This window comes from Macaca nemestrina, chromosome 2 (assembly GCF_043159975.1).
Source record: "Macaca nemestrina isolate mMacNem1 chromosome 2, mMacNem.hap1, whole genome shotgun sequence".
Taxonomy (NCBI): domain Eukaryota; kingdom Metazoa; phylum Chordata; class Mammalia; order Primates; family Cercopithecidae; genus Macaca; species Macaca nemestrina.
In genome coordinates, this window is record NC_092126.1 from 79,365,413 (window position 1) to 79,378,270 (window position 12,858).

The 12,858-nt window shown below is 31.7% G+C and overlaps 1 long non-coding RNA gene across 1 annotated transcript in view; it reads right to left on the minus strand.

The window, feature by feature from the left end:
- LOC105466298 (uncharacterized) overlaps positions 1–11,086 on the minus strand; it is a 28,946-nt gene extending 17,860 nt beyond the window's left edge. Inside the window, exon 1 of the long non-coding RNA XR_978091.2 lies at positions 11,008–11,086. This is a non-coding gene — a long non-coding RNA (uncharacterized lncRNA). The remainder of the gene's footprint in view (positions 1–11,007) is intronic.
- Between the last annotated feature and the right edge of the window lie 1,772 nt (positions 11,087–12,858).

Below are 12,858 nucleotides of genomic sequence, written 5' to 3' on the forward strand. Positions count from 1 at the left end.
ATAGTAAGCTTCTTATCCAAGCACTATTCATTGAACAGGGAGTCCTTTCCCTATTGCTTAATATTGGCAGTGAGGTGTTTTTTTTGTGGTGGTTGTTGTTCACCTTTTTGAGACTCAGATGTCTGTAGGTGTGTGACTTTATATCTGAGTTTTCTATTCTATTCCATTGGTCTATATATCTGCATTTGTAACAGTACTTTGCTGTTTTGGTTACAGTGACTTTCAGTATAGTTTGAAGACAGATACTGTGAGGCCTCTAATTTTGTTCTTTTTGCTTAGGATTGCCTTGGCTATTTGGGCTTTTTGTTTGTTTGTTTCATGTGAATTGTTGAATATTTTTTTCTAATTTTGTGAAAAGTGTCATTAGTAATTTTATAGAAATAGCGATCGATCTGTAGATTGCTTTGGTCAGTATGGCCATTTTGATATTGATTCTTCCAAGTCATGAGCATGGAATGTTTTTCAATTCATTTGTGTGAGTGATGATTTCTTATAACCCAATGAAAAAATACACAAAGGACAAAAACAGATAATTCTCAAAAGAAGAAATGCAAATGGCCAACAAACATATGAAAAAATGATCAGCATCCGTAGCCACCAGAGAAATACAAATCAAAACCACAAAATACCATCTCACAACAGTTAGAACGGCTATTATTAAAAAGTCATGAAAAAATGCTGGCAAAGCTGCAGAGAAAAGGGAACACTTATACACTGTTGATGGGAATGTAAATTAGTTCCACCACTGTGGATAGCAGTTTGGAGATTTCTCATAGAACTTAAAACAGAGTTATGATTTGACCCAGTAATCCTGTTATTGGATATATACCCAAAAGTAAATAAGATATTCTACTAAAAAGACATATGCATTTGCATGATCATCCCTGCACTATTCACAATAGCAAAGACAAGGAATCAACCCAGGTGCCCATCAATGATAAATTGGATTTAAAAATGTGGTACATAAACACCATGGAATACTTTGTAACCATAAAAAAGAATGAAATTATGTCTTTTGCAACAACACAGATGAAGCTGGAGTCCATGATACCAAACAATATTAACACATGAGTAGGAAAACACACACCACATGTTCTTACTTATAAGTGGGAGTTAAGCAGTGAGCACACATAAACATAAGTATGGGAACATTAGACACTATGGACTAATAGAGAGAGGAGGTAAAGGGCAGTGGCTTTAAAAAAAAATCTATGCTCTGTAAAAGAGAAACTATAGTGGGCACTATGCTCACTATCAGGATGATGGGATCTGTAATCCAAACCTTAGCGTTACACAATATTCCCATGTAACAAATCTGTGCGTGTATATCCTGTATCTAAATGTTGAAATTTAAAAAAAACAGAATTGAGTTACCTCTTTAAAAATATTTGTAGTCAAAATATTTTAATAGCATTATGAATTCATGGATATAAGTATGTTTGGTAAATTTGTCTATTACAATTATTTTTTATGTGAGGCTCAACATATCTCATCTTTCCAACAGTCACAGACTCTGATAGTTGGTTCTGAGCCCTTTTGACAGAATTGTACTGGTCTTTGATAATATCTTTACTCTTATATTCCAGACTCATCTTGTACGATTTCTGTCACAGACCTAAAATCTGTCATTTCTTCAAGAAAGACTTGATATTCTTTGGGGAGAATATTCTAAACAGAGAATCTCTTTGTCATTGGGCTAATCAATGTTTCTAGGCATCTTCTGTGGACAGCAATTTCTTTTTGTCTCCAATGTCTCTTTCCGTCTCTCTATGACTATCTATAGCTCTTTCTTTTTGTATGAAAACTGTTGATGTTCTATGACTAGATTAGTTAAGTTGGGAGATTCAAAATGTCTCTCTCTCTGTCACAAACACAATTCACAAGAGCAAAACACATGCATGCATATATGTGTGTGTGGGGTGTGTGTGTGTGTGTGTGTGTGTGTTAAAATAAATATTAATGAAAAGGTGCATCATGAGTTTCTGCTGATACTTTTAACCCTAATATAAAACTACATGTTTTTTACTTACCCTTTTCTCTATTGCATCTTTATGTCTCTTCCTTCACAAGAAAATCCTAACTCTTAATGATAGATAATGACAAAAGAAGAATATTATATGATGGCTCATTTACTGCATTCAGTATTAAACACATGATAGTTTCAAAATGACAATACTAATATTACTCCTCCAGTATAACTACTAAGAACAGTTAATTTTATTTTGCATATGTTTTCCTCGTGTTCAGAAGGAGAATAAATACAAAGAAACAACCCAGGCACTTCAGAGTCAAATTGTTGACAATAGAGAAAGATAAAATTTTGAAAGTATCCAAGAGCAACTACAAAATCATGCCTAACTGTTCAAGACAAACTTTGAAACTGAGCACAATGGAGTGACATTTTGAATGCACTGACAGTAAACAAAATGCTAGCATAGAATTTTGTGTCCAAAGAAAAATATTTTTCAAAATGGGAGTTGAAAGAATAATGTTTTCAGACGAATAGAAACTGATGGAATTAATCACTACCAATCTAGAGTATTTAGTATATAGTCTTTAATCTTTAGTATTTAGAAATAGTAAAAAGTTTTTTTTCTGGCAGAAAGAAAATAATTCTAAATAGAAACATAAAATTGTAGTAATAAGTGAAGAATTCCAACTCAATGTGTAATAAACATAAATGGATAACAATATATTTAAAAGTAAGAATGCCTAAAGAGATTTAAAATATTTATGGAAATTAAATGTATAAGAATTGTAGCATGAAATATGGGAAAACTGTAAATGGTACAATGTTATCATATTGTACAGAAAGTAAAAAGGTTTAAATGTAGCCAGATTAAAATAAGTCAATGTAATGGCATGCAATCTGTCAGTTAACCACTAGAAAAAAAACCAAAAGAGATTACTAATAGGCCAGTAGTGAGAAAATAAAATGATAACAACAGTTATAACAATAGTGAATTAATCTATATAATTAAGCCATTAAAAAATAAATTAAGCTGAAGCAAAGAAATGTATAAGAGCAGAAGTTAAACAACAAAGAAAGCCGTCCTTCAGTACAATTAACAAATTCAAGTTGTTTCTTTGGAAAGATTAATTATGTTGTTATATCTTTAGTAAGACTAATCAAAGAAATAAGAAACAAACCATAAATTAGGAAATACAAACGAATAGGATGATAGATCCTCCAGCTATTAGAATGCTAATAAATTATTATCAAAAACCTTATGGCAATGAATTTGACAATTTAAATGAAATTATCAAATTCTATGAATAACAGATTTTCCCAGAAATAGACATAAATATAGTCAACTGATTTTTGACAAAGGGGTCAAGGCAATACAATGGAAAAAACAGATGATATTTTCAACAAATAATTTAGGAATAACTAAACATCTACATCCAAACAAAATAAAACTAGACACAAACCTCATACCCTTCACAAAACATTAACTCAAAGAGAATCATAGACTTAAATGTAAAACACAAAACTATAATGCTCCTGGAAAGCAACATAGGAAAAATCCAAGATGATCTTTGGTTTGGCAATGAGTTTTTAAATATGAACAGCAAAGATTTTATCCATGAAAGAAAGAATTGATAAGTTGGATATAATTATAATTAAATACTTCTGCTGTGAAAATGGTATTCTCAATAGAGTGAGAAGACAAGCCATAGACTGGAAGAAAATATTTGAAAGAACATATTTAATAAAGAACTATTACACAAAATATACAAAAACACTTAAAACTCAACAATATGAAAACAATATGATTAAAAAGTGGGTAGAAACCTGAACAGACACATTATTAAGGAAGATATATAGATGGCAAATAAGCACATGTAAGAAGGCTCAATATCATATGATATTAGGAACCTGCAATTAAAAACAACAACAACAACAACAACACGAGATGCCATTATAGACCTATTAGAATAGCCAAAATCAGAAACATTGACAGCATATACCTATGAGCCAAAAGAAATGGTCACATATGTCCATCAACAGTTGGTTGCAGAAATAATCATAGTATCTTTAACACTATTAGACAAAACAGAAATGGCAGGTATGTTTAGCAACAGTAACAGTAGGATAATTAAACTGATCATGCTATATTCTTATAATGGACTTCTAATGGAATTCTATTCAACAATCAGAAAACCATGATTATAACAACATGCAACATGGATCTGTTTCACAGATTAAAAACTATAAACAGAGTTTTTAAACTATAACTTTAAACATAAACTATAATCATATAGATTATGATTGCCTTCATATGATGCTCAGCAACAGATAAAACTAATATATGCTAATACATTAGAAGATTGATTATAGCATATATAATATATTGAGCTATATTATTAAATGTTTACATCATGTAGTTTTTCTCCATTAAAAAGATTAAAATAAATAAAATAATCCTTTCTGATTACAGTTCCAGTAGGGCTATGAGGTTTTACGTATTATTTTCAAGCCTAATATTCTCAAGTTTTTTCTGCATTCTGCATTCCAGTTTTGCTCTTTGGAATTCAACTGTTAGTCTGATTTTCATTTTGTATCTTGTTTTATTTTTGGTAGGTGCACTGTCTTCTTTTTCTGACAGCTTTCAAAATTGTGTGTATGTGTGTGCATGTATGTGTGTTACAGTTTCAATTCAATATGTCTACGTGAAAGTATTTCTTGTAATTAACTGAGTTTCCTGAATCTGAGAATTTATATTTTTCATAACTTTGATAATTTTTCTTTATTATTTATTAGAATATTGCCACTCTTTTGTTCTTAATATACTTTAAAAAAACTCTCTAAAGTTCTAGTTATACATGTTAAATTTTATCAGTCTATCTACATCATTTCAACTTGCCCTATATATTTTCCAACTCTTTGTCTGTCTGTGCCCAGTTATGAGTAATTTCTATAGGTCTGCATTCTAGTTCCATAATTCTCTGTTTCACTTGGTCTTATATTTTCACTTCTTAAAACAACTCAAATATTGTTTCTGTCTTCACTTGTCTTACTTTTCATTTATAGATATTCTGATTGGTTCTCTTCCAATTCTGTTTATTTTGACAGTTTTATGTTTCATTATTCTTTGTTGATTACTTCTTTTATATTTTGAACACTTTATACATATTTATTTTATATTTTGATCTGATAATTACTACACTTTCTGGCTTAAATCACCTTATTATTTGTTTTTCTTATCTCCCTTTCTCTGATTTATCATCTTATTTTTCTCATGTGTTTGTGATGTTTATGAATTTTTATTTCTTGGAAAAAAGAATTCTTTATTTGAAAGAATTTATTCTTTACTTAAGAATTTATTTACTCTTAATATGTACACTTATTTATTTGAGGAAAATATTTTACTTTTTAATAGTTTACTAACCGGTTGGGGTGGACGTTAAAACACCTATTTACTTCTATTCAATATCATCCATATTTGCTACAAAAACATGAGTTATATTTTAGAGCTTTTAGTGCCATATATTTAGTTTGACGTTTAACCCCAAAATTACTTGAAAAAGTGCTTACAGTAAAAAAATTATGGGATAAATTTAATTTTATCTAACTCGAAACAGAGCCTGAGTCAGGTAAATTTATTCACTATTTCCATCAGCCGTGCAAGTTGCATTCTGGTACAACTTTTAAATACTTTGTTTATTAGGTTTTTGGCTTTAAGCAGGGTTCATCAATTTTGATCTCCCTTAGTACAGGAGAACCAAATTTTACCTTGTATTCATCATGGAAAATCTATTAAAATCCAAGCTAGCAGTATAGAAACTACCACTTATCAGTATAATCCCTCATCACAAACAATGGCTTAGTAGCCATTTCTTCTCTTGATTCATAGTTCTGTCTTATTTTGTTTCTAATGCCTTAGATAATACTTCTTCCAGGCAAGTCATGCATCTTAAAATAATTTTTAACTAAACTATTAAGTAGTCTATACAAAGAAATTTTCTCTGGTTTTCAGTTTTTTCACATTGAGAGAACAAGTCATATTTTCACTATTCTTGGAGCAAGCAGAATCCACTCTAAGCCATTTTCTCTTCCATATACACTCATTTTGTACTAGGAATGTAAATCCTATCTCTGTCAAGTGCATATTTGGTATTTTAGGCTCAACATTTGAAATTTTTATTGCATGGCTAATATGTATTGTATAGGGTATTTAAAAATAGCATGTCTAAGACAAAATTTTTGGCTGTTCTCCCATTAAGTTGACCAATCACAATTTTCACCATTTTAATAAACAGCATCTCTATTCCGTCTTTTATACAGATCAAAATTTTAGAAATCACCCTTTATACTTCACTTTAACAACGCACATTTAATCCATCAGCAAATCTCTCTCACTTTAGCTTTAAAGTGAATTCAAACTTCTACCAATTTATCTTACTCACAGTGTGAGCAACTGTCTATCTTTCCGTTCTCATCTTACACTTCCTGCTTTGCAAATCACAAAAGTATTGTCAAGGCTAACAGGAACCACCAAGACATGTTGAGGCACACAGAGGATAAAAATAACTGAAATCAGCTATTATTCTAAACCAAAAGAAGAGCAGTAATGGAAACTGTCTGAGGATATCTGGAGCTCTAAGTAAGGGCTACCTTAGAAGAGCTGTGTTTTCAATGGAAAAGCATGATCTCTGGCAATTTATGGCATGATGAAGAGTGGACAAGAAAAAGAAAAAACAAAAAACCTCCATCATCATTCTCTCCCAATTAGCTGATCTTCTAAAAGTACTTTCCATTTTCTCAATCATAATGGAATTGAAAGGGCACAGGAATCTATTTTAAACAGCATCCTGAGACACAGTGTAGGGTAAAATATTTGCAGAGGCAGGAAAAAAAATAACCAGTCAGTATATCTAATTTTATGTTACAAACATACATGAATCACAGAACAGTTTTTTTCACTCAAGTGTTATATATTAAATGCCAAGAATATCTCTAGCACTCTTCTGCACACTGGGGATGCAGCAGTAAACAGGACAGACCATATAATCTCCCACACTGAAACTATACTCAGTTAAGGAGGAAAACACTGAAAAATTAAAAAACAAAAAAGTAATATCATATTACATAATATTTGATATAAACAGAAGTATTGATATGCAAGATGGTATTTGAATAAAATGTAGTAAATACATAAGACCTTGAACATTGGGAAGAGAAATGTTCTAGGCAGAGGCACGGAGATAAAAATAAATACTCCTGATTCCTTGTAGATCAGATGAGTACAAATTATTTTTGATGTTATATTAAACCATTCTTTCACAGATATTATCTCATCGAATAGTCTCATTTACAATGAGATTGTTACATCTAATTCATAAAGTGTATGATTGGGGCTTAGCATACTATTTGCTATATGGTAAAGGCTCAATAAATAATGCAAGTTCTTTTTTTTTTTTCATTATTGTTTTTATTTTGGTGATGTGATGATTACTGCATTTCAAGGCCAAGGCTATTTTATCAACTGCAACCTCGTAAAATGTAAGAGAGTAATAAAAAAAGAAGATGAAAATAATATTAATTAATTCAGACTATATCCTTACATATACCTGGAAAAATATTATAAAAATATAATTTTGCAGTTAAATTGAGTAGCTTTCATAAAGATAAGCTACATCACATGTATTTAATGAAGCAATATAACTAGCATTATTCACTAGCAGTTCTGTTACCAAACACAATCTTAAGTAATTTAATGAATTCCAGGTGCATCAGTCAGTTAACTGGTGACATTTTAAATTTTAAACTCCAATACTCTTTGACTACAGAGTCCAAAATTATCTTTGCTACTAAAAAATAACATTTTATATCATAAGACCACATGTCTGTGGTAAACACTTAAAGATTCCCACAAGCAATTGCACTGTTTACCCAGAGAATGACTAATATTCTTACCTCTATCACTTACTCAATGACTTAGATACAATTATAGCTATCCACTTCAAGAAAAATTATAATCAGATTGGTTTCAACACTGTTCTGGAATTGATTGTATCCTGTAGATATAGTCTTGATCCCAACGTTGTTAAGTAGTTCAAGCCAAAAGTTTAAATGGGATACTTTTTTGAGTTATGTTTCTACTACTCATAAAGCTAATAAAACTATTAAAAGAAACTACTAGTGGCCCCAAAACATGGCAAACTCAGAAATAGAGCATAGTATTAAAATAGTAAGATACTGGAAGATGCATCTTTCTCACTGTTGTTGGCTATCACTGGCTTGGACAATCATAACCACAAGGAGTTTTCTACTACAGTTTTTACCAGTCTATCATTAACCACAGCCCTGCACAAACACTGCTCCTGATTCACTCTTAAAACCCATTACCGGCCGGGCGCGGTGGCTCAAGCCTGTAATCCCAGCACTTTGGGAGGCCGAGACGGGCGGATCACGAGGTCAGGAGATCGAGACCATCCTGGCTAACACAGTGAAACCCCGTCTCTACTAAAAATACAAAAAAAAAAAAAAAAAACTAGCCGGGCGTGGTGGCGGGTGCCTGTAGTCCCAGCTACTCGGGAGGCTGAGGCCGGAGAATGGCGTAAACCCGGGAGGCGGAGCTTGCAGTGAGCTGAGATCCGGCCACTGCACTCCAGCCTGGGCGGCAGAGCGAGACTCCGTATCAAAAAAAAAAAAAAAAAAAAAAAAAAACCCATTACCTACATTTATTTAAATATTTCCATAGCTAGTTTTGAAAAGCTACTGGTCCAGAAACATAGATGATAGGAGAAGATATTCCACACTGGCACTACAATAATCAAAGTCAAGCGTATATAAGTTGCAGTAGACACAGAAAGAATGCTAGTAAGAGTACACATTCCAGTAATAATTTTTATATATTACGTAAGTTCAGAAATTTTTAAAACTCAGCTGAGATAATGGAAGAGACTACATAAATATATTCTCAATAAAAAAATTATACGAGGATCTGTGCACGTTGATCTTCCTAACAGAACAATTATAAAAAAGAGATCTGCCAAAATCTTACTTAGTTGACAGTTTTCAAGGACCAAAGCAATCTCCTTGGATAAAAAAAAAAAAAACTCTGAATCTTTAATTCATTCAAGGTGTAATAAGTAGAAAAAATTAACTGAAATGTACATTAGGAAAAGTTAATATCAAAAATAAAAGGAATACTGTCTAGAATATCTGGAAATGATAATCAATTTAAAACTAAAGATATAGATAATTATTTTACCAATATATTTAGTATATTCTTTCTCTTTTAAAGATGTCCTAAAGAATTTCCATTGCCCTGCTTTTAGGCATTTTTACAGGTTTTTATGAATTTTGTTCTGGTATTGAAAGTCATTTTCTCTTCGTATAGGATTTCAGGTTGCTGGTATGTTCTCAGTTGATTGAAAAGAAAACGCAACACTAGTGTGACTTTCTAGTTATTGAAAAGTAAGCAATACTTTTTGAGTTTAACGGTATAGGTTTTGTAGATATTGTATTTTTTCTTTCAGAATAATTATATGATGTTTTCACAGTGGGTCCTTTCCAAATTTACTGTAATGGATGTATATATGAATATTTATTACCAAATTTGTTAATTCAATAAATATGAATTGAATATTTTAATGTGCTATTCTGGGCACTAGACAAATATTAATAAATAAAAATTACAAAAAGTAATTCATCTTATGTAATTTATGCTTAAGGTGGAAAGGTGGGTGCAGACAATTAGCAGAATATAAAATTAAAGTTTAGTTACGTGGATTTGGAAGTAATAATTACTTCGATATGGGGGAAAATGGAGCAACAAACAAAATGGAATGAAAATTGCCTATTCATGTCCTTGGCCTACTTTTTGATGTGATTGTTTATTTTTTTCTCGTACTAATTTGTTTGAGTTCCTTGTAGATTCTGGATATTAGTCCTTTTTTGATTGCATAGACTGTGAAGATTTTCTCCCACTTTGTGGGTTCTCTGTTGACTCTGTTGACTGTTCCTTTTGTTGTGCAGAAGCTCTTTAGTTTAATTAAGTCCCACCCATTCATCTTTGTTTTCACTGCATTTGCTTCCTGGTTCTTAGTCGTGAAATCTTTGCCTAAGCCAATGTCTAGAAGGGTTTTTTCAATTTTATCTTCTAGAATCTTTTTGGTTTCAGGTCTTTGATTTAAGTCTTTCATCCATTTTGAGTGATTTTTTGTGTAAGGTGAGAGATGAGGATCAAGTTTCATTGTTCTACATATGGCTTACCAATTATTCCAGGACTATTTGTCGAATAAGGTGCTTTTTCCCCACTTTATGTTTTTGTTTGCTTTATCAAAGATCAGTTGGGTGTAAGTATTTGGCTTTATTTCTGGCTTATCTATTCTGTTCCATTGGTCTATGTGCCAATTTTTTATACCAGTACCACACTGTTTTGGTGACTATGGCTTTATAGTATACTTTGAAGTTGAACAATGTGATGCCTCCAGATTTGTTCTTTTTGCTTAGTCTTGCTTTGACTATGCAGGGTCTTTTTTGATTCCCTATGAATTTTAGAATTGCTTTTTCTAGTTCTGTGGAGAATGATGGTGGTATTTTCATGGGAACTGCATTGAATTTGTAGGTTGTTTTGGCAGTATGGTCATTTTCACAGTATTGATTCTGCCCATCCATAAGAGTAGGATGTGTTTCCATTTGTTTCCCTCGTCCATGATTTATTTCATCAGTGTTTTGTGGTTTTCCTTGTGGAGGTCTTTTATCTCCTTGGTTAGGTATATTCCAAAGCATTTCATTTTATTTTTTGCATGTATTGCAAAGGGGTTGACTTCTTGATTTGATTCTCATCTTGGTTGTTGTTGGTGTATAGCAGAGCTACTGATTTGTGTATATTAATTTTTTATCCTGAAACTTTGCTGAATTCATTTATCAGTTCTAGGAGCTTTCTGGAGGGGTCTTTAGCATTTTCTATGTATATGATGATATCATGAGCAAAGAGTGACAGTTTGATTTCCTTTTTACTGATTTGGATGCCCTGTATTTCTTTCTCTTACCTGATTGCTGTCTAGGACTTCTAGAACTATGTTGAACACAAGTGGTGAGACTGAGCATCCTTGAGTTATTCCAGTTCTCAGGAGGAATGCTTTAAACTTTTCCCTTTCAGTACTATGTTGGCTGTGGTTTTGTCATAGATGGCCTTTATTACATTGAGGTATGTCATATGTATGCCAATTTTGTTAAGGGTTTTAATCGTAAAATCATGTTGGATTTTGTCAAATGCTTTTTCTGCATCTATTGAAATGATTTTGATGTTTGCTTTTAATTCTTTTTATGTGATGTATCACGTTTATTGACTTGCATATTTTAAACTGTCCCTGTATCCCTTGTATGAAACCCATTTGATCATGGTGAATTATCTTTTTGATATGCTATTGGATTCAGTTAGCTAATATTTTGTTAAGAATTTTGCATTTATGTTCGTGGGGGATATAATGCTCTACATCACTAATGATCAGGCAAATGGATATCAATACCACAATGTGATACCATCTTACTCCTGCAACAATGGCCATAATCAAAAAATTAAAAATAATAGATATTGGTGTGGATGTGGTGAAAAGGGAACACTTCTACCTTGCTGGTGGAAATGTAAACAAGTACAAGCACTATGGAAAACAGTGTGGAGGTTCCTTAAAGAACTAAAACTAGAAATACCATTTGATCCAACAATCCCACCACTGGGTATCTACCTATTGGAAAAGAAGTAATTACACGAAAAAAATATTTGCACACACATGTTTATAGCAGCACAATTTGCAATTGCAAAGATATGGAACCAGCCCAAAAACCCATCAATCAACAAAAATATAAAGAAATTTACACATATAAATAAATTTTATATATATAAGATAAAGAAATATATATGTAACATATATATATATTTTCAAATGTACATCATGAGTATACAATACTTTTTGAGTTTAACGGTATAGGTTTTGTAGATATTGTATTTGAAGTTTGATATATGTTTTTGAAGTTACATATATGTTTTTGAAGTTTGATAGAAAGAATTATCTAGCCTGGAGGCATTTATATATATGTATACGTGTGTGTGTGTGTGTGTGTGTATGTGTGTGTGTGTGTGTGTGTGTGTGTGTATGTATATATGGAATACTACTCAGCCATAAAAAGAAATGAATTAATGGCATTTGCAGCAACTTGGAAAAAACTTGAGAAAGTTAGAAATAGTGAAAAGTCATAGGATTCTGCATTTTTGAAGGTACAAGTAACAGAATTTCTTGAAGTATTTGATTGTGGGGTGTAAAGGGAAAAGAAGAAATTATGGAGATTTTAAGTTTTTCAGTATAAACAACTGGGAACACTGAATTGCCAACAGCTAAAACAGATGAATTTCAGATACTTTAAGATATTCAAATGGAAATCATGAGTAGTCGGTTGCATATATGTATTTGAAGTTGGTAGAAAAAAAATAACCTGGAGACATTTTTAAATCACATATGGACTAAAATTGATACTGGAAGGATGTCAGGATTTATATATACTAACATATATTTAGAAGTAATATATGCATCATATTTCTGCTCATTTTTACTCTTCCATATGTTGCTGATTCTCTTTGGTTTTTTCTATTACTTCTCTACCAGAGAGGTTTGTCATTGTCTACTTTTATTCTCTATTTTTTAAAATTTGAGAGTACATATTACAGAATAGCAAAGGCTCTACCTCTTATTAACTCTTTACTTTCAGATTCACCTTAACTAGAATTTTTTTTAAGTCTTTGGTCATATTCTTGAGACAGAATCCAAATAAACTTAAAAGAAATTGCTTTCCAATCAAGCCTTCAGATGAGAATGCAGTCCAGCTGACACTTTAATTTCAGCCTC